Raw genomic sequence first — 27,622 nt, 5'->3', positions numbered from 1 at the left:
TCCCAAAACACTCCAGGAGTTGTTGCTTCCCAATCTATAAATGATCCATTTATTCTTATTCTCTGAGTCCTACATTTTAACTAATCGTCAATCAATGCCATTATATTACTCCCAGTTAAGAACATAAGATACAGAAGCAGAATTAGGCCACTCGGTTATAGCCGATTATATTTCCCTCTCAACGCCACTTTCACGCTTCTCCCCATACCTTTGGACACCTTTACTAATCAAGAACCTATCAGTCTCTGTTTAAAGTATACCCAATGACTTGGCTTCCACAGCCATTTGTGACAATGAATTCCACAGATTCAATACCCTCTGACTAAAGAAATTCCTCCTCATCTCAACTCTAAAGAAACATACTTCTATTCTGAGGCTATGCTCCCTGGTCCTAGACTCTCCCATTATTGAAAACATCCTCTCTATATCTGCTCTATCTGGGCTTTTCAATATCTAATTCCACCCATTCTTCTAAATTCCAGTGAATACAAACCCAGAGCCATCAAACACTCATGTGGTAACCCTTTCATTCACGGGATCATTCTCACAAACCTCCTCTTAACCCTCTCCAGTACCAACCCATCTTTTCTTTGATATAGAGCCCAAAACTACTCACAAAATTCCAAATACTGTCTGCCCAACACATTATAAAGCCTTAGTGTTGCATCCTTGCCTTTCCGGCAAAATGAACGCTAACATTGCATTTCCCTTCTTTTCTACTGACTCAGCCTTCCAAAATACCAGGGTTGAAATCTGCAGTAAAGTTTTCTACAAATTATGGAATTTTAGGGGATGATGGTTCAGAATCTAATATTTATCTATTGTAAACATATTTTTAAGTCACTTATTTACAGACATTCCTTCTAATGCATTTTTCTAATCGAAAATTGTCAATTCATGCCGCATATCTTTGTTATTTAACTCACATTAATTTATGGCTCTGACTAATTCTTTTTAGATCATTTCTTTCATTCTTTCCTTAATTGAAATTTCTTATTTCTTAATACTGTTTTCTTGTTGGTTTCTAAAAATATATCAGTTTAGAAAACCTCCACACTAATGTGGCTAACATGGTTTTCCAGTTGATATGTGGGTAGTAGTCCTTCATGATTCTTGTAATGCTCTTGCTACATGCACCTCTAATTTTCCTATATATACAATGGCCTACATTACTGTTACTGTATGATTTTTCTTTACCCACCTCCGCACTGCAACTCTGAGCTGCCCCGGGTGTTCTCTTGATCTCTGCAGGGGTCCGCCACAGTAATACTTGAAAACATCTGCAGATCCATGAGGTAGGCCCAGCAATGTGTGAGATCATTTCTCCTTGAGCACTATGGTCCTTATAGTGCTGCTTCCTGCTCTCCTGTTACTCATTAAAAAAGATAGTGCTCCTGACCTATGTCACATTCTGCGTGGGAAGCTACACTGAAGCTTGGGATGTGTTATCCAGTATCAGCAACTGAGGCAGAAGACCAGTTAATTGGCACCAAAGGAGAAATTCACCAGTTGGAAGTAATTCCATGGAAAAAGCCCGCAGAGACGTGTGATTCTTCTTGGAAGATGGGACCATACTGCAGAAAGCAATCACATCAAGGTGCCTCTGATGTTCAATGCATCAAGACTGAACTTCAATCTAAACTTGATATACCATTACAAAAGAAAAATAATAGCTAGAGCTATTTTCTGGCCATTCAGCTGTTTTCAATGCCCCAATAATCACATTACATCAGAACACTACAGCAGACCAAATACATTTAAGGGAAAACCAAACTGGGAAAAAAAAGGAATAGATATGCTGAGAGATTTTGGTGAGTCGAGCTGGGAGAAGACCTATCTGCATCACAGACACAATCACAGAAAGGTGGGGTTGAAGTTTTTTTTTTCCTTTTTGTTGCAGTGGCATGGCATAGTAGCGGTTAGCACATTGCTTTACAGCCAGCTGTAAGATCTGGGTTTCGATCTCTGCTGTTGCCTATAAGGAGTTTGTCATGAACATGTGAGTTACCTCTGGGTGCTCCAATTTCCTCCAATATTCCAACAGTGAAAGGTTAGGGTTAGTGAGTTGAGAGTGTCTTATGATGGCAACAGAAATATGGCAATACTTGCTGGCTGCCCAGTTCAACCTCGCTGATTTGATTTGACACAAAGGACATATTTCACTGTATCTTTTGATGTAAGTGTGATAAATAAAGCTAATCTATGTTTTTATCCTTACCTTTACCTTGTAAATGAAAGGTACAAACTGGGATTATTGACTCCATCTTGAGGCATTAGGAAACTCAAAATGAGTGTCATTGAGGAAGTTATTGTTGAACACATTTTGGCAGCATGGTGATAATATCTTCCATCAATGAGAACTCAGTCCTGGAGCATAGAATGCCTGTATGCTTTGACGTACTCAATAAGGTTGTTGGGATCTGTGAACCTTGTGTGACAACTGGGCATTTTAGAATTTTCCATGCAAAGTGTTGCCATACATTTAATTCAATTATTGGAGTCAGAGTAATATATATTACACCCTTCAACAGGGCAGATGTAGTACTTTTTACCTGTAGGAAAATTGATAATAGATGGGTAGAGAATTGGTTTTTCTGGAATAGATTTGTCTGGATTTTTGTGGACAGGACACACCTGGGAAATTTTCATAATTTGTCTGGTGGATGTCAGTGTTGTGGTTGCATTGGAACAACATGACTAGAGGGCAATTCATAATATGAATATTAATTTTCATATTTGACAAGGTGAAATAGAATATATGACTAAATTAATTGAAACAGATGGGTATAATAAATCTAAAATCAGTGTAAGGCATGAAGTACATAATACTGCAAAAAGGGCCACCTTTTGGAGCTATTGTACATCATTACAAAGTTAGTAATGCCAATAACCCAAGAATATCCTGCCATATGGCTCATTTAATCCAAATATTTGTACATAAGTATTGTAGAATGCATCTGTTGTTTGAATGGAGTGCATTTTCCCACCACCAATAATTGTGTACATATATTGTCATCAGGAAACTTGTTTCTCACAATGGGGTCCCTATGTGGAATATAATTTGGTTTTAAAGAGCTTTGACAAACAGACTGAAAGGAATGGATGTTTACCATTTGTACACAGTGAGCGATTGATTTATCCCATGTGCAGACCAAAAAAATGGTTGATATACCCTATAGTGTTCCAAATTAAACTTGCATGCAGTCTTGAACTTATGTAGTGCACAGAGGGAAAATTACAGATTTCGACATCTAATTTAGCACGTGTCACCACATCCTTCAAAGTTTTCCAGTGCAAATGTATGACTTTCGTTTGACAGGTATAAAATAATGCTTTCATTCATAAGCTTTTACCTTTTTAAATAAGGAGCTTGACAGTAGTAGGACATCTAAACTAGTAAATGACCCTGCCAGTGAATAAAACTGTTAAAATGCAACCGGTATTATTGGTATTGTGTGTGGAGGACAGCTCTGGAAGTTCCAGTAAGGCAGTATACCTTGCATTAAGACACAACATTAGTTTGTGAAAATCTGGACAAGGCTAAATTTGTCAAAAATCTCTAGGTAGCAGTGCCAAGATAGGTTAGATATGAAGTTTATATCTTATCCTAACTCAACAACAATTCTTCTGCTCAAATTACTATGGGCAAGTGGCAGAAATTAAAGCAAAATCACATTTGATATTGGTTTTTAAAATCGTCCTACAAAGCCAGTGGATATGCAGAGCAATGTTTATTTGGTCTTCTTGCATAATGAACCATGTTGTTTTAACAAGGGTTTTACTTGGACTATAGAATTCAGGGAATGACAGCAGACTTTTGCATTGAAACTGAAATATTGCAGTAATCCATAAAGGTGTGCCAAATGTCTGTGACCCAGCTGTTTAGCAGCAGATATCAATGCACCTGTTTCCTGTTCTTGAAGGGTTTGCTTCTTAACATTAGCACTATTGTCAACAAGACCTCCTAGACTCTCTGGACATACATACTCTGCACATCTTCCTAAACATTAAAAGTCTTCATCAAATTCTTCCTCATGATCTCCTTTCAATTCCTACTTCTGTTTTTGTTTAATTCCTGAAATAATGATATTTTGCCTTTCAAAGGGGAGTGAAAGTGAGGCTCTTGTCACTTGCATTGAGATATGACAAGTATCTGGTGGAGTACCCTCCATTCCTTATACACCCTGTTGATGTATTTCTCAGCTTCCAAATGTGTCAAGCTTTTTAATAATTAAATTTCTTTTAGGGACTGCTGTGGTCACTTTGCACACAATCCAGCTGAAGGATACATTCTATGCAGTCTTTAATCTTGACTGTTAATTTGCTTTGGATGGAGATATTCACATGTAGGCATTGTGCCTGCTTAAAATTGCAAGTATTTTTATATTTATTCAGATTATTCCCTCTAGTGAATAAAGTGAATAGCAGAAATATCAACGTAGTGAATTAAAGCCATAAAAGCAAAAAATTATAACTGACATTAAGTAAGGACTAGAACATATACAGATCACAGCATTCTCTGAATTCTAGCAGCATTTTAAATAATTTGTTTCACCAAAACATATCAGCACTGATTTCCGTTCTAATCAGAGGAAATATCATTAGCGATCAACCCTGACTGAAACCAAAACGGTGCCTGGGCACTTTCCAGTTGGGATTCATAGGCATGTATCTAACCACTATACACTGTCATAGGTTTATCATTTTACCTTTAAGTTCCTGCTGATTCAGAGAATGTCTGTTATAAAAGTCACATACAACAAAAAATTAAAACACACTGAAAGCCCTGAAGTGATGTGAATTAAAAGCTCTGTATTCTGACTTAAATACTTCAACATCTGACCTGTACACCACAGGTAACATTCTTGTACAGTCTTTTTTCCCTAGCTTCACCATTGGTTGCAAACTTTAGGTTTCTTTCTATCTTATGCACTACCGCATGTCAAGTTACAATTCCTGCCTCACTGGTATTCTGCAGTACTTTTGGCGGAAGACTTGAGGAGGATTCCTTAAGTGAAATGGATTTTGCAAGTCACGGCCACACATTCTCTGAAGATCATATTATTTTTTCTTTCTCCCATCATTCCTCTTTCCTCTATGGAGAGAGCATTCTTATATACAATTCCAGCTAAAAAACATATATCTCAAGACTTACAGCTTATTTCTTACTAAGGGGAATAGCAGTTTGTTGTCAATTGTCTCTTGCAATTTTTCTATTTTTTTTAAGGAACTTAGTCTGGGACTAGTCTTTACTTCAAAGACTTTTTAGGGTACCCAAGTGCATTCGATCCAATTTCCAGTCAATGTTCATGAAATGTATTCATTCATAATGCATATCATACGGGGAATTAAATTCATGGCACTGAAAATGTGTGCAAAGATCACTATGTAAAATTAATTTGTGCCCAGCAATGCTCAAAATTTGTGTTGGCATTGTATTGTCATGATTTCAAAAGTTAGCCAGCACAGACTGTTGGGCCTAATTTCACATGAAGAACACCGGCAGGCTAAGTTTTACATGTTGAAGTCAGAAGGATGCAAATGGTGGCTGAAGCAGCTGTGGGAAATTATTTCTTTCATTTATTTTTAGTGGCTTGCTAAAAGAGACTGCGGAATTGGAGAGTGGATTGAATTTACTCCAGACAAGTATGAGGTAATATATTTTAGACCATAAGATATAGGAGCAGAATTAGGCCATTTGGCCCATCGAGTCTGCTCCACCATTTCATCATGGCTGATCCAATCTTCCTCTCAGACACAATTTCCTGCCTCCCCATACCCCTTCATGTCCTGACCAATCAATAATCTAACAACCATTGCCTTCAATATAACGTAAAGACCTGGCCTCCATGGTTGCCTGTGGCAAAGAATTACACAGATTCACTACCTTCTGACTAAAGGAATTCCTCCTCATCGTTGTTCTGAAAGGACACCCCTCTATTCTGAAGCTGCACCCTCTGGTCTTATCCCCTCCCACCATAGGAAAGCTCCTCTCCACATCCACTCTATCAAGGCCTTTTGCCATTTGATAGGTTTCAATGAGGTCACCCTTGATTCTTCTGAATCGTAGTGAATACAAGCCCAGAGCAACCAGACGCTCTTCATACGACAAGCTATTCAATCCTGGACTTATTTTCGTGAACCTCCTTTGAGCCCTCTCCAGTTTCAGCACATCCTTTCTAAGACAAAGGGCCCAAAATTGCTCACATTACTCTAAGTGAAGACTCACCAGTGATATATAAGATTTCAACATTACATCCTTGCTTTTATATTCTAGTCTTCTTGAAATGAATGCTAACATTGCATTTGCCAGTCAGAAAAGGCTCCCTTTATTCCCACTCTTTGCCTCCTGCCAATCAGCCACAGCCTTCTCCATGCTAGAATCTTTACTGTAATTCCATTGGCTCATAACATGTCAAGCAGCCTCATGTGTGGCACTTCGTCAGGCCTTCTGAAAATCCAAGTACACAACATCAACAGACTTTCCTGTGTTTATCCTGCTTGTTGCTTCTTCAAAGAATTCCAACAGATCTGTCAGGCAAGATTTTCCCTTGAGGAAACCATGCTGACTACAGCCTATTTTAGCATGGTGCCTCCAAGTATCCTGAGACCTCATTCTTGGTAATCGACTCCAGCATCTTCCCAACCACTGAGGACAGATTAACTGGCCTATAGTTTCCCTTCTTCTGCCTCTCTCCTATCATGAAGAGTGGAGTGACATTTGCAATTTTTCAGTCTTCTGGAACCTTTCCAAAATCTAGTGATTCTTGAAAGGTCATTACTAATGCCTCTGCAATCTCTTCAGCCACCTCTTTCAGAACTCTGGGGTGTACGCTATTTGGTCCAGATGACATATCAACCTTCAGACCTTTTAGTTTCCCAAGAACCTTCTCTCTAGTAATGTTAAATTTGCACACTTCAGCCCCTGACACCTGGAACTTCCACCATACTGCTAGTGTCTTCCACAGTGAAGACTGATGTAAAATACCTAAAAACACAAAATGCTGGCAGAACTCAGCAGGCCAGACAGCATCTATGGGAGGAGGTAGTGACGACATTACGGGCCGAAACCCTTCATCAGGAGGGTTCATCAGAAAATACTTATTCAGTTTGTCCACTATTTTGTTGTCCCCCATTACTACCTCTCCAGCATCATTTTCCAGTGGTCCAATAGCGACTCTTGCCTCTCTTTTACACTTTATGTATCTGAAGAAACTCTTGGTATCCTCTTTAATGTTATTTGCTACCTTACGTTCGTATTCCATTTTTACCTTCTTAATAACTTTTTTAATTGCCTTCTGTTGGTTTTTAAAATCTTCCCAATCCTCTAACTTCCCACTAAAATTTGCTTGATTATATGTCCTCTCTTTGGCTGTTATGGTGGCTTTGACTTCTCTTGTTAGCCACTGTTGTGTCATCACACAACTGTGGTATGTAAAAGGATAACATTGTTAAGATGATTAAAATATCCATATTACTTGCATTGTAACCTATATTTTCTTTCATGTCAGCATTCCAAAACTAGGTTACTAATTAAATGCAAAATGTAGTAGAACAAAGGGAATTGGGAATTTCTAAATCAATATATAGATGTAACAACTAGGGAGGACGCAATATTAGATCTCCTATTAGGAAATGAGTTAGGGCAGGTGACGGAAGTGTGTGTAGGGGAACACTTCGGTTCCAGTGATTATAACGTCATTAGTTTCAACTTGATCATGAATAAAGATAGATCGGATCCTCGGGTTGAAGTTCTAAACTGGAAAAAGGCCAAACTTGAAGAAATGAGAAAGGATCTAAAAAGTGTAGATTGGGACAGGTTGTTCTTTGGCAAGGATGTGATTGGTAAGTGGGAGGCCTTCAAAGGAGAAATTTTGAGAGTGCAGAGTTTGTATGTTCCTGTCAGGGTTAAAGGCAAAGTGAATAAGAATAAGGAACCTTGGTTCTCGAGTGATATTGGAACTCTGATAAAAAAGAAGAGAGAGATGTATAACATGTATAGGCAACAGGGAGGAAATAAGATGCTTGAGGAGTATAAAAAGAGTAAGAAAATACGTAAGGAAGAAATCAGGAGGGCTAAAAAAAGACATGAGGTTGCTTTGGCAGTCAGGGTGAAGGATAATCCTAAGAGCTTCTACAGGTATGATAAGAGCAAAAGGAGAGTAAGGGATAAAATTGGTCCTCTTGAAGATCAGAGTGGTCGGCTATGTATGGAACCAAAGGAAATGGGAGAGATATCAAATTTTTTTTTGCATCCGTATTTACTAAGGAAACTGGAATGGAGTCAATGGAAATAAGGTAAACAAGTAGGGAGGTCATGGAACCTATACAGATTAAAGAGGAGGAGGAGCTTGCTGTCTTGAGGCAAATCAGAGTAGATAAATTCCCAGGACCTGACAGGGTATTCCCTCGGACCTTGAAGGAGACTAGTGTTGAAATTGCAGGGGCCCTGGCAGAAATATTTAAAATGTCGATATCCACGGGTCAGATGCCGGAGGATTGGAGGATAGCTCATGTAGTTCCATTTTTAAAAAAGGCTCAAAAAGTAAGCCGGGAAATTATAGGCTGGTAAGTTTGACATTGGTAGTAGGTAAATTATTGGAAGGAATACTAAGAGATAGGATCTACAAGTATTTGGATAGACAGGGATCTTTTAGAAAAAGTCAGCATGGCTTTGTGTGTGGTAGGTCATGTTTAACCAATCTACTAGAGTTTTTCGAGGAAGTTACCTGGAAAGCGGATGAAGGGAAGGCAGTGGATGTTGTATACATGGACTTCAGTAAGGCCTTTGACAAGGTCCCGCATGGGAGGTTAGTTAGGAAGATTCAGTCGCTAGGTATACATGGAGAGGTAGTAAATTGGATTAGACATCGGCTCAATGGAAGAAGTCAGAGAGTGGTAGTGGAGGATTGCTACTCTGAGTGGAGGCCTGTGACCAGTGGTGTGCCACAGGGATCAGTGCTGGGTCCATTGTTATTTGTCATCTATATCAATGATCTGGATGATAATGTGACAAATTGGATCAGCAAATTTGCTGATGATACAAAGACTGGGGGTGTAGTGGACAGTGAGGAAGGTTTTCAAAGCTTGCAGAGGGATTTGGACCATTTGGAGGAATGGGCTGAAAAATGGCAGGTGGAGTTTAATGTGGACAAGTGTGAGGTATTGCACTTTGGAAGGTCAAACCAAGGTAGAACATACAAGGTAAATGGTAGGACACTGAGGAGTGCAGTAGAACAGAGGGATCTGTTCTACATAATTCCCTAAAAGTGGTGTCACAGGTGGATAGGGTCATAAAGGAGCTTTTGGTACATTGGCCTTTATAAATCAAAGTATTGAGTATAAGAGTTGGAATGTAATGGTGAGGTTGTATAAGACATTGGTGAGACCGAATTTGGAATATTGTGTGCAGTTTTGGTCACCTAATTACAGGAAGGTTATTAAGAAGGTTGAAAGAGTGCAGAGAAGGTTTACAAGGATGTTGCCGAGACTTGAGAAACTGAGTTACAGAGAAAGGTTGAATAGGTTAGGACTTTATTCCCAGGAGCGTAGGAGAATGAGGGGTAATTTGATAGAGGTGTATAAAATTATGATGGGTATAGATAGAGTGAATGCAAGCGGTCTTTTTCCACTGAGGCTAGGGGAGAAAAAAAACCAGAGGTCATAGGTTAAAGGTGGAGGGGGAAAAGATTAAAGGGAACATTGAGAGGGGCTTCTTCACGCAGAGAGTGGTGGGAGTGTGGAATGAGCTGCCAGATGAAGTGGTGAATGCGGGCTCACTTTTGACATTTAAGAAAAACTTGGACAGGTATATGGATGAGTGGGGTTTGGAGGGATATGGCCCAGGTGCAGGTCAGTGGGACTGGGCAGAAAAATGGTTCGGCACAGCCAAGAAGGGCCAAAAGGCCTGTTTCTGTACTGTAATGTTCTACGGTTCTAGGGGTGCACAATATGTGATGGGTTTGTTATGTCAGTTGGACAAGAGAGTCCATGGCATTTTTGAACTGTTCTTCTACAGCTTCCCAGCCAGAATTTACTATTCAACTAACATTATCAAAACAGTTGTTTTTCTTCTTTGTTATCCTGATTATGTGACTTCGTCTTGTTTCCCATGTTATAATAGCAACCACACTTCAAAAAAACATTTGGGTGGGGGCGGGGGGCAGTGTTATGTCTCTTAATGAATACGAAATTTTAAGTTTAGGCCTGAGCTTTGAATAAGGTTCTCAATAGATACTACTATTACAGTGTGGGTTTTGTGATTTTTCTTCCTTAGTTTGCCAGTCTGTGAAGTTTATCAAGGGAATAAACATCTGTGTGGAAATATCCCTCCTATTTATAAATAATTGGGACAAAGGCAATTAGAAACATATCCATTATTTAGTTTACTCTACAATCACCATATTTTCAGTGTAGGAGTCATCTGCTCCTCAAACAAGATCAGGTTCTATTTCCATTTAATATCCAAGTTCTCCAATGTAATGAAAACCCTCTGCAATTGCAAATCAAAAGTCTGTTAGAGGAAGAGCTTAAGATGTTTGTCACACACTTCCACTATGAAGATTGCATGGCAGGAGTTGAAAGTCCTGTTATGCTTTGAATATATTTTTTCAAATTGGAACAGTAGTCCTAAAATAGGGAACCAGAGCCCGATTTGCATAGCCAAACAGGACAGCTTGGTTTAGGTCTCCAGCATTTGACCTCGGGGAGGAGACTGCCTGATGTTCCAGATACTGAGAGATATTCACAGATTTAAATTAATTTAAATTTAAATTGAGGATAGTTTACTAAATTATAGTAAAGTCCTCTATGCATTCTTGTTGTGGGTTACTCTGTAAGGGCAGTTGCTACAGCCAGTTCCTTTTTCAAACTTTTGTGGGAACATACAGAGAGCAGTTGGTTACTTTCTATTGTTCTTAAAGGCGTGCACACTGGCATCACATCAGTCACATTTAGTTAAGCAAATTGGATTCCTATTTCCTGTTGTAGAATACTCTTCCATTCTAATTGCAGGACTTGAAAGAAAATGGTTAGTGCATACTCCGGGTGTTGAAAGGCCCAATTGAGACAAATTATGGTGCAAAGCGCCAAATTCTTCCTCAGGCAGACACCATGGTGCATTGGTGATTTTCATGCCCATTTTGATTGCGCTCTCCGGTCAGATCAAACTGCAACACTTTAGATAAATGAGTTTACTTCTAAACTATTCCCAAGAATGTCTCTTCATCCTGTTTCTCTTTACTTTTTCTTCATGTCAATCAGAATTGCAGAAAAAAAATTCAGCACCAGTTGTGAGTTATGAACAACTTCTGTGTTCTGTACAATATTAGTTAGCTTCTGGTTGCTCAGCCTTTATTTTTAAATGTAGATCTTAGCAGTTCTTTAGTAGAGGAAAGTCCAACAAATATAACTAAGAATGCAGTTCCCAGCTGAAGGGAGATTGTCACTCTGTAGTCTTTTTTTAAAAGATTTTGACAAATATTGGATCTGAACTCACAATATTTTATCAGTATACAACATTTGGGTGGGATAACTTTCCATTCTTTAATTTACTTTCAGTTGTTCTAAATGTTTATTTGTTATTTTCCAATGTGTTTTTCTACTTCTTAACAAGTTCAATGTTTGTTTTGTTCTACTATCTTGACTAAAGCAGTCACACACTTAGAAGAAAAAAATAACAAGCTGCTGTTATTTGAGTTATTATGTTTATAAATGTTATTTTTAAAATAAGGAGGGTGGTCTCATTTTACCAGTATAATAACAGAACACTTCCATGGAAATAAAATGGCAAAGAATAAATATTAGTTCTGTTTACGTCATATATACACAAAAATAGAGTCATAGAACATAACTGTACAGACACATTCCCATCAGCCCATCTTGCCTGTGCTGAACCATAGATCTGTCTATTTCCACTGACCTGCACCCAGACCATGGCCTTCCATACCCAGTTCATTCATGTAACTATCCAAATTTCTCTTACATGTTGAAATTAACCCCACATCCACTACTTACACTGGCAGCTCATTTCACACTCTCACCATCCTCTGAGTGAAGGAGTTTCCCCTCACGTTCCTCTTAAACAGTTCACCTTTCACCCTTAACCCATGACCTCTAGTTGTAGTCTCACCCAACATCAGTGGAAAAAGCCTGCTTGCAATACTTCAATTAGGCCCGACCTTCATATGCAATTTCATCACACACATGCCAACTCCTGTACTTGATGCATTGATTTATGAAGGCCAATGTACCAAAAGCTTTCTTTATGATCCTGACTATCTGTGACACCATTTTCAAGAAATTATGGATCTGTATTCCCTCTGATCTACTGTAATCTTTTGTGCCCTACCGTTCACTCACCATGTAAGACCTACCCTGGTTAATCCTCCCAAAAGTACAACACCTTTCACTTGTCTGCATTAAATTCCACCCATTTTCCAGCTGGTCCAGATCCCACTGCAGGCCTCGATAGTCTTCCTCGCTGTCTACCACACTCCCAATTTTGGTTAAATCCACAAATTTGTTGATCCAATTTACCACATTATCATCCAGATCGTTGATATGGATGACCAACAGCAATGGACCCAGTACTGATCCCTGCAGCACACCATTAATCTCAGCCTTCCGATCAGAGATACAACAATCTACAACCACTCTCTGGCTTCTTTTGCATTTTGAATGCCAAGCGACTGAATGTCCTTGACTAACCTTCGGTGCAGGGCCTTGTCAGAGGCCTTGCTGAAGTCCATGTAGACACCATACACTGCCTTGCCTTCATCAACTTTCCTGGTAACTTCCTTGAAAGATCTATAAGATTAGTTGGGCATGACTTACCATGCACAAAGCCACGCTGACTGTCCCTAATCATTCCCTGTCTATCGAAACATTTATATATCCAATCCCTTAGAATACCTTCCAATAACTTTCCCACTACCTATGTTAGGCTCAGTGGCCTAAAATTTCCTGTCTTGTTCTTAGAGTCTTCTTAAACAGTGGAGCAACATTAGCTATCTTCCAGTCTTCCGGCACCTCACACGTGGCTAAGATGTTTTAAGTATCTTTGCTATGGCCCATGCAATTTCTGAACTTGCCATCCACAGGTTTTGAAGGCAACCTTGTCAGGTCATGGGGATCTATCCACCCTAATTTGCCTCAAGACAGAAAACACCCCCTCATTGGTAATCTGTTTAGGGTTCATGACCTCACTGCTGCATTTCCTCACATCTATAGACTTTGTGTCCATCACCCAAGTAAATATAAATGCCAAAATTTCATTTAAGGTCTTCCTCATCTCTTTCGGCGCCATGCATAGATTATCACTCTGATCTTCCAGAGGACCAATTTTATTCCTTGCTATCCTTTTGCTCTTAGGATTCTCCTTCACCTTGTCTGCTTGTCCCTTGTAGGTCATCCTCCAAACTGTATCCAGAGCAGCATACTTAATATCGAAGGGAATGAAAACATTCGCATTCTCTCCTCTGACAGTCATTCAATACTTCAAACAGTGATAAAATCTGTGTGGTAGGAATTTAAATAAGGTATTTTAAAAAAATATTATTTGGAAAGTCTTTTCAATGAACACACACCACAGTAACGTTGTTCCTGTTAGGACCCAGTGTCTGGAAATACAGCATGTGAAAACATATACTGAAGAAACGGTGGTGGTGGATTCTCAACAGGGGATCTTGAGAGTGCAATATTTTAGTGGGTGCTGCAATTTGGGTTTGGTTTTGGGGAAAGGGAGAAGGTCTGAGGTTGGGGCAAAGATAGAACTAGTTTGGAGACAGGGAATGGGGCATGTTGTGTTTTGAGGTAAAGGTGCTAAGAGTTGGTTGGGGTCTGGGGTTTTGGGTTGACTGATAAGGTGAAAGTTAATTGCAGACTTTAATTGCTAATGTTTTTTGTGTAAATGTCCCAGAGCTTTCTATTGCATTCTTCAATAATTTGTGAAAATCACCAGACCTTTAATGATTTCTAGATGAAAAAAGTTTATGGGTCTTTGTCCCTGCTCATAGATACATCAATGAATAGTGACAAGCAAGTGCGCCTGATGCTGGTTCATTGGCTATTACCAATGCATGAGGATACAGTAGGAGAGAATTCTCAGATACGTTGCATTCAAGTATTTGGTGAGTATGAAAAAGGCACTGGTTAATAGCTTAATTATTTCACTTGCTGGTTTATTGTGGTTGAATTATAATTGCACTTAAATTTGTATGTTCAAATGCTCTTTCTCCATTTTGAGAGTTATTATTGAGAAATTTCCAAGAATCAGGGGAGATCTTGCAGTTTCATGACGAGGCTTTCAACACATCTTTGTGCCTTTACCTGGTAATCATTTTTCATAACTGAGCTTGGAATTGAGTGCCTGTTTCATGAGTTTGGTGTCAGGTATGCAAACTCTGTGACTGCCCAAGGGAGGCTAAGCAGTCTTCAATGCTGAGAATGTTGCTCTGGAAGAGGGCACTGACACTTATTACTCCAGTGAATTTGAATGATTTTACAGGGACAGGCAGCTCTGTGTGAATCTTCAGTGCCTTGAAAGGCCTGTTGTAGACAATCCAAATGTTAGAATTATATAGGATAGTCTTTCTGTTTATCACAGCATCATGTTGAACTCATTTACAACAAACTTCCCCTCTGAGTGAAGCTAAGCTTAAAAACTAATGGGAGACAGTTTAACCCTGCAGTGACTCTGCTCCAGAATTAAAGTTACTAAAATCTCTGAAGTTAAGGTAAATTTGTGCATGTATGTGCATGAGATTTTTGTCATTGCTAATGCTTCACTGAAGAATATAAAAGATGGGCTGTGCATTCAATATCCTTAAACTAAGACTGTGCTGCTGAAGAATAACAATGCTTCATTGCAAAGCCTTGGAATACATGGGCTACATCCCATACATTGGGAGTGACCTCTCAGTAAAGATACAAACGCTTGTAGATATCAGTAAGAAAAATCACTGTAACCTTCAATGCACGAGAGCAGATTTTAATCAGTTGAGGAGAAGGGTGTGTGAAGATCAAGATCTCAGATTTTGCATAAAATGTGGTTAATAATCTCTAATTTCTCTCTTTTGTCATAAATTTTCTAATAATCAGCTGATTAATTGTAAAAGAAAACCTTTTGTAGGAAAGGGGCAATTCTAGTTTAACAACTTTTTCTTGCAATTGCAAGTTCTGTATTTGAAAGCTCCTCTGGTTTGACTATGAGTTATTTGACTTTATTTAAATGGCTGCAGAGGAGGAGGTAGTGCTATCTTCAGTGAGATTGAGTCAGCCTAAAGCAAACCTAGCCAGGTATGGTTCAGAGATTATGGAATCATGATACAGATCAACCGTGATCAAATTAAGCAGACTCACATAGTTAAATGACTTACTCTTGTGTGAAGTCTCTTGTAGGCTCCCTTTTTCTAAAAGTAAGATTTTAGTGTAATTCCAACTGAAAATGTAGTTTCTTAAGATGAGTCTTTATGGGTGCACAATGCAGGCTATTTTTAACTCCATAATACAATAAAATAATAAGTTACAGTTATTGCTAGAGGGGAAACAAGTCAATGGGTTACATCTGTTTATTGCAGTGTTAAGGAAAACATCAGTTATATGGAATAACCAGCTCCAGACGTTGTCTGATTATGGAGAGAGGTATTAATTTATCCATCATTTGAAAAATGAGGTAGACTACATTTACCATTTACTATTAGGCACGTCTTTTCTATATTTTATGTTTTCTGTCAAATTTAACAATCTGAAAACACATTTTAAAAATAAAATTTCCTCAGTTCTACGTTTAAGCACGTATCAGTTCACCCTTTGCCACTGTCGGGACTTAAAAACCTAACCAGACTGAAGATAGTATTCTGCAACATGTGGAACACTTCTGAATAGATTTTGGCACATGTTACTAGCAGAAGTGGTGTAGGTGCAATCCAAAATACTTTCTTGTCTCGACAAAAGATACAGCAAAACCTGTGTCAGCTACCCTTTACAATGGAATGGTCCAACATGTCACTTTCTCAAAATTCCCCTGCTCATGCACACTCCAATTCAACAGCATTAAACATCCTTAGAAGTTTCTGATATTAGATTTATTTTGAAAAGGGATGTTAGTAGGTTTGAAATTTAAAATGTGGCTATTTTTAGAGTGGCATATTTAACAGAGTTTATTGTACACAATTATACACATCCTTAATGCGCCTAATGATTTTCGGAGGAAGTTGAGTCATTAATTCCTACTCCGAGATAAGCTTTAGTCTAGGTAAGTTTCAATGAGTTGCTCTGTGTAACAAGATGGAAAATATTTTGATTATGGTGGAGGATCTTGTAGTGTATTTAGTATTTCAGTAATATTTGGGTAATATTGTAAATGTTAAACATTGTTTGTTTACAGAATACATTATGGGTTATATGTAAGAAGTATGTGAATATCATACATCATTACACCACCAAGCCATATGTGAACTCCTCACTAAAAAATAGAAAAAAAAATTGTAGACAAGTATCCCAGCTTCTGGTTTTTTGGGGGGAAGAGTTAGTTTCTGGAGTTACAAAACATTAACAGATCTCCCTTTTGTAAATTTGAACTATCAAGTAAGTTCCACGATCAAAGACTAAAGAATTAAATGATAACAATATTATGATTATCATTGGAAGCAACAGATTCTCCTGTTTAAGTTCCTTTAAACGAATTATAAACCAACAACCCCAAAACAAAATAACTTTCAAATACAATTTCCATCTGAAGTGTAATTATTCTACTATATCTTCACTAGATGCAGATCTAATTCAATGCATAATGCTTTGAAGTTTCAACTATATTTCCCCAATTTGTCTCAAGTTGGACAGATCTATAAACTTACCAATTGTTGCACATTAGACAGTCTTAAATATCTCAACTCTGCAACATTTACCCTTTATTATGGGATATCAATGTTGCTAGGCATTATCTACCTAATTACTCTTGGAAATGTAGTGACCAATTATGGTAGATCCGTTCTGCTGTTCGGACCCAGTGATGATGAAAGAACAGCAATGTACTTCCAAGACAGAATAGTATGAGACTTAGAGAGAACCTGCAGCTAGTGGAGTTTGGATGTGTCCTTTAACATTACCTTTCTTTGCACTAGAAGTTCTGGCTTTCAGAGGAATTATCGGAATATTGTGGGAAAGTAACAAGAACGCTTTGTAGATGGTGGTGTTGGAAATGAGCATTCCATGTTGTGGATGGGATGACAGTCAAATGGATTACCTTAAACGCATACTGGTCAGCTTTTTGGAACTTAGTTGAAACTGCGCTTACAGCGAAGTATGGAGAGATTTTTTATCGCCCTTGTGTTTTGTAGGTGGGGAGAGATTTTCTGGTTTCCGGATATGAGTAACACCACAGGATGTAGGTGTCCAAATGGAATTTTATCAATGATGAACTCCATGAAGTTGACATAATGATATAATGAAGAAACTGAATAGAATCGAACATTGTTCAGTCATCAGTAAGTCTCCCACTTCAGACTCCTGACCTGTTGATGAATGGAAGGCTTGTTCTTGAAGCATGTAAATTTAATTGGACCTTGGGATACAGGCCTAATGAACTCTGAATTCTGTAATCAAGTTCTAGGTATGACTTGAAGGCTTTTATGACACTTTTATGCCCACAGTCTTCACTTTTACTAAGGCTCCTTGATATCATCCTTAGGTTTGGCCATAATCAGAGTATTTTATTCAATTCAGTCACTACATTACAGAACGGTGTGAATACATTCACGAGGATCCGGGGAGATTTATTAGACTGGTTCTTGTGATGAGGACCACAGTTGCAAGCACAGATTAGAAAGGCTTTAGTTGCTTTGAGAAAAGGCTAAAGGAGATTTGACAAGAGTATACACATGGCGAGTACAGAATGGATAGTAGAAACTTTCATGTTGGTGGAGAGGTCAGAGACTAGAGGTCACAGGTTTAAGATAAATGTCAAGAGTAATAATGAGATTAATTTTTTAAACATGAGAAATTCTACAGATGCTGTAAATCCAAAGCAACACACGTACAATGCTAGAGGAACTCAACAGAGCAGGCAGCATCTATGGAAATGAATAAACAGGTGATGCTGTGGCCTGAGACCCTTCTTCGGTATTGGAAAGGAAGGGGAAAGATGCTAGAATAAAAAAGGTGGTGGGTGGGAGGGAAGGGGGCTAGCTAGGAGATGATGGGTGAAGCCAGGTGGGTAGTAAAGGTAAAGGGCTGGAGAAGAAGGAATCTGAAAGGGAAAGAGAGTAGACCATAGGAGAAAGGTAAGCAGGAGGAGCACTAGGGGAAGGTGATAGACAGGTAAGAAGAGGGAAGAGGCCAGAGAGGGAAATAGAAGAAGAAGAGAGGGGGAACGAGAAATTTTTTAACTGGAAGGAGAAATTGATAGTCATGCCATCAGGTTGGAGGCTAACTAGGTGGAATATAATGTGCTGATCCTCTACCCTGAGGGTGGCCTCATCATGGCACAAGAGGAGGTCATGGACATGTCAGAACGGGAATGGGAATGAGAATAAAAAGGTTTGGCCACCAGGAAGTAATGATGCTACTATTTGCATAAGTAGGAGGATATCACAGCAACTCTAATTTTTCTCTGGTATCTTATGAACCGAAACCGGAAAGGCCAATGAAATAGAAGCACATTTTTCTGCTGTAATGTTGGAGAATGGAATAACTGAGGATGTATAGAATTCTGGTGCCGGTTGTGTCCTGCTACTGTAAAAGAGATCACTCTGTTTCTGAATATCTTTTAGGTTTGTCATCACAATCAACCCCTTTGTTAAAGTTAACTTCCTGAATCACTAACAAAAGAAATTACTTTAACATTGGGAAGTAGAATTAATACAAATACCGGGGAAAATGCTTCACAATGAAATAATGGAAATGTAGATTCTATATTTTTTCTTGCCCTCATTGACTAATCCTGGAGGATGGCTATTATTAATTTGAAGCTGACCTCAAAATCAAATGAAAATTAAAAATATAACTTTAAAATGTTGCTTTAATCTTTAAAAGATCTCGGCACAATCATAAAATAGCACCTGGTTATTCATTTTCCCTCTCCCTAGACACACAGAGTGCCCTGTTAAATGACCCAAATCTGAAACATTCTTATAATGATCTTTTACAGCTTCAGTGGTATTCCCTGCTCTTGCTGTCAGGGGACAAGTGACATCATGTTATTCCAATTAGTATTAATTCTCAAGGCTTCTGTCCACCTGAATCTTGCAGGCATTTCATTTGCCAAAACTGCCTTGTTCAAATTGCAAATCTGTAGGAAATGTAACAACCTAATTTCAAGTTCTAACTCTCTCAAGTTCTTTTGTCAGGTATTTACAGCTGTGAAGTACCTTGTTGTGTTTCTAGGTCAAAGATGCAAAGTGTGTTTTATATACAAGTCGTTATTTGAGTAGGGCAGAACAAACATTCCCTCCACTGTGCAAGTTTTACACTGCCTTGCCTTGACTCATGTTTGCATTCTCTGAAAAGGTAAATATTTGAGGATGTGATCTTCTTGGCCTATTTAAAGTAGAATAGAAGCTAGATTGCCTCCTGCTGTGAATTGTGTACATAGAATTTTATAGGTTATTTTAAACCTAATGATTACTTCTTGACGTTACCTAACCTTTTCCCTCAAAATTTCTGTGACTTCACATGCATAGCAGTTAATAAGAATCTATAAGGACTATTACCTCTTTGTTCTTTAGGTAGGATCACATAAAAATACATTAAAATTGAGGTCAAATATACACCCAGAGCGCGTGCCTACCTATTTAACAAAAACTGTCCATGGGACGTGGACATTGCTGGTGAGACTAAAATTTATTAATCATACCTAACTACCACTGAATCGAGCAGCCAGTTAAGGGTGACATTTGGTATCATAAATAGGACCGATAATTTTATCATAGCTTATTTCCTTCCCTGAAAGACATTAGTGAACTAAACATGTTTTTAATAAAAAAAATCAGCATTTTTATGGTTATCATTCCTGAGATTAGTGTTTCCTCTGCATTTATTTAAATTCCTCAGTTGCGTGTTGGATTTGAATTTATGTTTCTGGATTAATTGTCCTAAACTTTGACTAGCAAGCTGGTAAATTAAACTGTGTGTGTGTGTGTGTGTGTGTGTGTGTGTGTGTGTGTGTGTGTGTGTGTGTGTGTGTGTGTGTGTGTGTGTGTGTGTGTGTGTCCCTCTGCTTACATTATGTTGGTATCTGTATGCTTGGTGCTTTTATTTGTTAACATTGGGCTTGACTCATTTTTGCCATGGTTGTATATAGATGGACTTAGATTAAACAGAAGTCAGAGACTGGCCTACAGCCAGTTAAAACCCAATGTTCTGCAAAAAACAGAAAAAACACCTCTGCTGAAGTATTAAAAGATATCAGGGGAGTAGTTCTGGTGTGAATTCACAACGTCTCCTCTTTCATCTGGGAATAAGAGTACATGCCAGGAACCTAAGAGTTGTTATCATGATCACTTTTAAGAGAAGAGATGTCCAGTTGTGGTATTTACAGAGGAATCTACTGTGCAGTGTACCACTGGAGAGCCATTGTGAAATTCATCACTGGCCTCCATCTCCTCCAAAAGCAGCTTCTTTACTCAGGATGATGAGTTTAGAATTATTTGCCTCAGAATGGGGATTCAATCACTGCTTATGCTCAAAGAAGAGATCAATAGATTAGTGGGTACTGAAAGAACAAAGGGATATGGGGATAGTGTAGGAAAATAGCAACTGAAGTAAAGGCCAACTATGAAGAAGCAGGGGTAGAAACTTAGGTCAATCAAGCTTGGTTTGCCATATTGGTTTGACATATTTCTTATGGACTTGAGCATGAAATCATTCAACCATCCTTTTCTTACTATCATCAGAGAGGAGATTTTAGAGCCTAAAGACACACACTCAATGTTTCAGGAACAGCTTCTTCCTCTCACAATCAGATTTTTGAACGGGGAATGAACCCATGAAAACTACCTCACTATTTAGCTCTCTTTTTACACTATTTTTAATACAATATATATTTATTATTATGATTTATAGCACATTTAAGTATTGTACAGTACTGCTGCCCCAAAACAACAAATCTCATGACCTGTCATTGATGATGAATCTGATTCTGATTTTAATTCTCCATTCTAGATCCAATGTCTTCTTGTCATTACATTACAGTAGGTGAGTGACTTCTGCACATTGCACACTTGGAGACTGAGTTTCAAATCATCTTTGAATTTTATAAAGTAAAGGAAGGAGCAAATAACAAACAGCTCGTAGAGCTTAACTAGTCAAGCAGCATCTATGGAGGCAAGGGGATAGTCGAGGCTTAGGATCAGGACCATGCAATAGGATGGGAAGTGGCCTGTATTAGGAGGAGTGGGGCAGGAGCTGGGGGATAATGGATAGAGCTAGGTGAGGAGGGAGAAAATGGGAAAACAGAGACAGATAGGGGAGCAGGAGTGGGAGGGATGGAGTCAGGAGATAATGACTGGTGGGTGAAGAAAGTGTAGGTAAATACAGATAAGGAAAGAGATCTAGTGTGATCTAGGTGTGGGGAGGGCAGAGATAGAAATAGAGGCTGAGGCTGGAAGGTGATAACTGGAAACAAGTTGCTGCAGATGTGAAATCTGATAAATGGGTTAGTAAGTTGTGGACATGTTACATTGGTGCCTGAAGAATGGCGACATTTGCGGGCTACCCTCAGCACATCCTCAGGCTGTGCTGGTCATTGATGCATATGATGCATTTCACTGTAAGTTTCAATGTTTCAATGTGAGAAGTAAAATTAATCTTTAAGTGAATATGGGGATAAGTGGTAAAGGAGGGGTGATAGGCAGATAGAAGCAACTGGGGGAGGGATTAGTAGGCACTGGCACTGTTGTATGTTTGGATGATGAGTAGGTGGAACCAGTGGCAACAGAGAGTGAAACTGAGTGTCAAGTGATGGTGATCATGGAAGGGAAGGGGAGCCAGAAGAAGAGAGAAATGAGCATGGGAATTGTGGGCCAACTAAGCTTGAAAAATATAGAGGACAATACATTACATTTTAGGAAGACAAATATCCTCCTCCAATCTGTCTCCAGCATTTTAAGTCCAAACCTCTTCACCTCTTTCCCCTAGCATTCAAGGTCTGACCAATGTCTATCACGTCCCATATCTTAGGAAGGACAGAATAAGGATGGGCATCATGGATGAAATCCATCACTGCCTTCAGTGTGTTATATCCCATTGGTCATCTGAGGAAATAATTCTTCAAAGACCAAGACCTCAAGCCTAGCAGCATGCTCCAGCTTGATTGGGCAGCAATAATCCCCATTGTACAAGCAATATATGGTAAGTCACAAGTGATACATGGCAACCACTTCAAAAATTTAGAGGTACCACATTTGCTGCATCAATAGAATCTTCCAAATTCTCAACCAGGAAAATGTCCATATCCAATCCCAGCATCAAGACTTAGCACATACAATATCCCAAAATAAATATACAAAAAAAAGTCTGGTCCGTGGGTTGAGATTCTAAATTGGAGAAAGACAAATCTTGATGGTGTCAGAAATGATCTGGCAAGTGTGGATTGGGACAGACTATTGTCTAGCAAAGATGTACTTGGAAAGTTGGAGGTTTTCAAAAATGAAATTTGAGAGTATGTGCCTTGTATGTGCCTGACAGAATAAAAGGTAAAGAAAACAGGGGTAGGAAACCTTGGGTTTCAAGAGACATTGAGGCCCTGGTTAGGAGAAAAAGAAGAGGTGCATAGCAGATATAGGCAAGTAGGAACAATAAATGTAAGAGAACACTTAAGAAAGAAATCAGGAAGGCTAAAAGAAGGGAAGAAGTTGTTAAAGCAGACAAGGTGAAGGAGAATCCTAAGGGATTCTATAGATATGTTTAGAGAAAAAAGACTGCAAAGGATAAAATTGGTTCTCTGGAAGACCAGATTGGTAATGCATGTGTGGAGTCAAAACAGATGGGGGTGAACTTAAGTGAATTCTTTCCATCTATATTTACTGGGGAGATGGATACAGAGTCTATAGAGTGAGGCAAAGTGGCATACACTTCATGAACCCTGTACAGATCACAGAGGAGGAGGTGTTTGTTATCCTAAGGCAAATCAAGATGAATAAATCCCCAGGGCCTGACAAGGTGTTTCCTTGGACCCTATGGGAGGCTAGTTCAGAAATTGATGGGGGCCCGGCAGAGATATTTTGAAACATCCTTAGGATTGGAGGATAGCCAATATTGTTCTGCTGTTTGAAAAAGGCTATCCCATAAACCAGAAAGTTACAGGTCAGTGAGACTGACATCAGTTGTGGAAAAGGCATTGGAAGGTCTTCTAAGGAACCAGATATATAAGTATTTGGATAGACATGGATTGATTAAAGATAGCCAGCATGGTTTCATGTGTGGTAGGTCATGTCTAACCAACCTTATAGAGTTTTTTGAGGAAGTTACCAGGAAAATGGATGAAGGCAAGACAGTGGATGTTGCCTTCATGGACTTCAGTAAGGCATTTGACAAGGTCCCACATGGGAGGCTGGTCAAGAAGATCCAGTTGCTCAGCATTCAGGATGAGGTAGTAAATTGGATTAGGTGTTGGCTTTGTTGGAGAAGCCAGAGGATGGTAGTAGAGGGTTGCCTCTCTGACTGGAGGCCTGTGACTGGTGGTGTGCCGCAGGGATCAGTGCTGGGTCCTGTGTTGTTTGTCATCTATATTAATGATCTAGATGATAATGTTGTTAACTGGATCAGAAAATTTGTGGATGACACCAAGACTAAGGTGTAGTGAACAATGAGGAAGGCTTGCAGAGTGACTTGCATCAGCTGGAATAATTGGCTGAAAATGGGAGATTGTAAGTTAATGTAGGCAATTGAGAGGTTTTGTACTTCAGTGGGACCAACTAGGGTTGGTCTTCGTGAATGGTAGGGCACTGAGGAGTGTGGTAAGACAAAAGGATCTGGGAATACAGCCCATAATTCACTGAAAGTGGTGTCAAAGGTAGATAGGGTCATAAAGAGAGCTTTTGGCACATTGGCTTTCATAAATCAATGCTTTGAATACAGAAGATTGAATGTTATGTTGAAGTTGTATATGATGTTGTTGAGGCCTAATTTGGAGTATTATGTGCAATTTTGGTCACCTGCCTACAGGAAAGACATAAGGAAGGTTGAAAGAGTACAGATCATAATTACAAGGATGTTGCCAGGTCTGGCAATCTGAATTATAAGGAAAGATTGAATAGGTTAGGACTGTATTCTTGAGAACATAGGAGATTGAGAGGAGATTTGATAGAGGTATACAAAATTATGAGGGGTATAGATAGAGTAAATCCAAGCAGGCTTTTTCCCCCCACTGAGGTTGGGTGGGACTACAACCAGAGGTCATGGGGTAAGGGTGAAAGGTGAGACATTTAAGGGAAACATGAGGGGAAACTTCTTCACTCAGAGTGTTGTGGGGACCATTTTTGAGTTATTTTCAAAACCTTTGATTTGTTGTGAAAGTACAGATGGTGGTTAATAATATATTTTATTATATGATAAGGGTTTTTTCCTCTTTTTTCTTGTTTTTCCTAACAGCTCTGACTTTGTTAGTGGTTTTAGATTTTTTTTCTGTATAACAAAATTACTATATTTCAATATTACGATTTAACTAAATTTTTATGAATACAGGGTTCTGTGATTGTAACTGTATTTTTAATACAACGTATTTGGTATTATTTTATGTTTTTCTTTTGACTTATAACATATCTTCTTGCCCTCTGTATTTCTCTATGCAGAAACTAATAAAAATATTGAAAGAAAGTGTTGTGAGAGTGTGGAATGAGTTGTCAGCACAAGTGATGCATGCAAGCTCGATTTCAATGTTGAAGAGAAGTTTGGATAGGTAGACGGATGGTAGGAGTATGGAGGGTCCCGATGCAGGTTGAAGGGAGTAGGCAGTTTAAATGGTTCATCATGGACTAGATGGGTCGAAAGGCCTGTTCCTGTGCTGTACTTCTCTATGACTCTGAATGGGTGCTATGTGGACAAACCATTAAAAAAGCACTCCACTCCCAGCATTGCAATCCCAAGTGAATCATGGGAGGATAGAGAAAAAGTTTCCAGAAGGTACTGGAAACCTCTTTAAAAACAAATGTAATTTCTTCACTGCTTATGGGAATCCCTGGCTCAAACTGAAGAAGAAGCATCCCAGAACCCACTAAAGCACATGGAGGTCAGGAAAAGCAGCAAAAGGAATGCAAAAGATTCCAAAGGACTCATCCCTACCCCATAGAGCAGTATCTGACCCATCTATGGCAGAACCTGTGGATCTCATATTGTCTCCATCAACTGCCTCAAAATCCACTAAACTAGAGTGGAAGCAAGTTCTCAACTCTAGGGACCTGCCTAAGAAGAAGAATGGAATGTTAGGGCTTGAAGATTGCTGTCAACAGTAAAATGAACTGAGAAATAGAAGGGTTCATACTTTAATATTTGGGTCAACAATTTTGCTCCACTGAAAATATAGTAGGTGAATAACTGTTAAGCCTTTTTGTATAATGCTCTTTCCTATGGGACCCATTCCCACTCTGTCTCTCTTCAATAATTCCATGTTGAAACACCACAAGCTGAGAATGCATCCTTAAATTTTGCAATTTTGTGTCATACTGTAGGTAAACAAGCTGAGACATTGGCATGCAGAGACAAACAAGGTTTCTATTGAATCTGCAGAATCAATACTGTCTCTCTAGGCATACTGATCTCTGTGGTTATAAACCCGAAAATTCACTATTCCTCCTTCTCTGTACTTTGCTAAGAATAATAAATATTATATTAAATATGCAGTAATCTAATTGCTTATTTTTTTATTCTTGCTTGTCCTTAAAATAACCTCTAAACAGATCCTTTCCACTATAATTAATTCCACTATAAAATAATTATATTGTGAGATCAATGAGATAAAAGGCAAGAATGTATTGTATACAGGGCGCCTAAACCCCTCCCCAACCAACCTTTGCTTCCATGTTTAGAATGGAGATGAATTTCTTTAGCCAGAGGGTAGTGAATCTGTGGAATTCATTGCCACAGATGGCTGTGGAGGCCAAATCATCGGGTATATTTAAAGCGGAGGTTAATAATTTCTTAAATAGTAAGGGAGTCAAAGGTTACAAGGAGAAGGCAGGAGAATGTGATTGAGAGGGATAATAAATCAGCCATGATGGAACGGCAGAACAGTCCCAATGGGCAAAATGCCTTAATTCTGCTCCTATGTTTTATGGTCTTATGGTCTACGTTTGCAGGTATGCTTTAACCTTCTGAATAAAGACCATATACTTGAAGCAATGGACCAGATTGGACTTACCCTTTGGCCAACGGTTTCGAAGAGAATTGCCAACTATGTCCTTCCTGTGGGTCAGTACTTTCAGGCCAGCTCTCCCTGTGCATTGTCAGTGCATCTCACCCTCTGTTTCTGATCAACCAGAATCAGCTCTTCTGTTCAACCAGTTCCCAAATGATTGGCATCTGAATCTGGCTGAAAGGCTATTTCACAGTGGCCTGAATTTCTAATGACGTGCTCTTAGCATAATCCTTCTGGATTTTCTTTAAATGTTGAGACAATGTGGTTGCTCTCTGCTGCATCCCCGTAACATTGGAAGTTAACAGTCAAAAATTGCACATGCTGGAAATCTGAAACAAATGTTAAAAATAGGCTGAAGACCAGTTAATTCCTCTGAAGTGTTTCCAAGTTATAGAGCCTTCAAAAGAAGAAGTTGCAAAGCTAGTTTGCATAACTGCTGAAATACAGTATCTATATTTATTCATTCACAGGATGTGGATGTCACTGTCATGGCTAGCTTTTATTGTCCATACCTAATGCCTCGTTAAATGAGGAAGCAGTTCGGGTCTGGTATCACACATAAGCCTGTCTGGGTAGAAATGGCAGATTTCCTTCCCTGAAGGACATAGTGGACTAAAGGAATTTTTAATGACAATCTGTTAGCTTCATGGTTACTATTTCTGAGACTAGCAGTATTGTTTAAATTCCAGATTTACTTAATTTCAATTGAATTTATATTTCCCAATTGTCAAGATCAAGTCTCAATGGTATAGAACTCTTTTGCTCATCCTGTAAAATAATCTCTGTATATCAGATCTAAGCTACACTATAATATTGCTGCTTATTGAAACCCATGCAGTGAAAGCACCAAATGTATGCTTCTGGTCGATTGTAGAGCTTTAACTGTCCAACTACCACTTAGCTGTGCATGAAATGACTTACTATCTCAGCAGTCAGCCCTGACTGACTGCACTATTTATTGCTAGTTTGTAATGCTTGAAACAATGCTGCACATGACTTTTATGGCCATTTGTCTCTTCTGCAGGTCACTAATGATGATGTGGAAATAATCCACTGAATTTACTATGTTCTATGTTCTCAAGCTCCAAGACTTAGTATTGTAACCATGCAAAACCAAATGCTGATATGTTAAAACACATATAAAAATACTAATGTTGGCATTTATTAATAGTATTAATTCAATTTGGTTTGCTACTGAGCAACAATAAGCTTAAAATGGTTTAGAGTGCAGGAAGGATTGTGTACTCATGTGTTCAACATAATTTGCTTCAT

The 27,622-nt window shown here is 38.8% G+C and overlaps 2 long non-coding RNA genes across 5 annotated transcripts in view; one reads left to right on the top strand and one right to left on the bottom strand.

Annotated features, from left to right (window-relative positions):
• LOC132379001 (uncharacterized) overlaps nt 1–27,622 on the bottom strand; it is a 108,027-nt gene that overhangs the window by 29,324 nt on the left and 51,081 nt on the right. The window lies entirely within an intron of this gene.
• The window catches only part of LOC132379000 (uncharacterized), an 85,373-nt gene that overhangs the window by 34,866 nt on the left and 22,885 nt on the right, over nt 1–27,622 (top strand). For all 4 annotated transcript variants that reach the window (XR_009507257.1, XR_009507260.1, XR_009507259.1 and 1 more), the window contains 2 exons: nt 5,591–5,653; nt 14,016–14,129. This is a non-coding gene — a long non-coding RNA (uncharacterized LOC132379000). The remainder of the gene's footprint in view (nt 1–5,590; nt 5,654–14,015; nt 14,130–27,622) is intronic.

Source organism: Hypanus sabinus, chromosome 21 (assembly GCF_030144855.1).
Source record: "Hypanus sabinus isolate sHypSab1 chromosome 21, sHypSab1.hap1, whole genome shotgun sequence".
Lineage (NCBI taxonomy): Eukaryota > Metazoa > Chordata > Chondrichthyes > Myliobatiformes > Dasyatidae > Hypanus > Hypanus sabinus.
The sequence above is the reverse complement of the archived record's forward strand: the minus strand, read 5'-3'. Positions and strand labels throughout refer to the sequence as shown.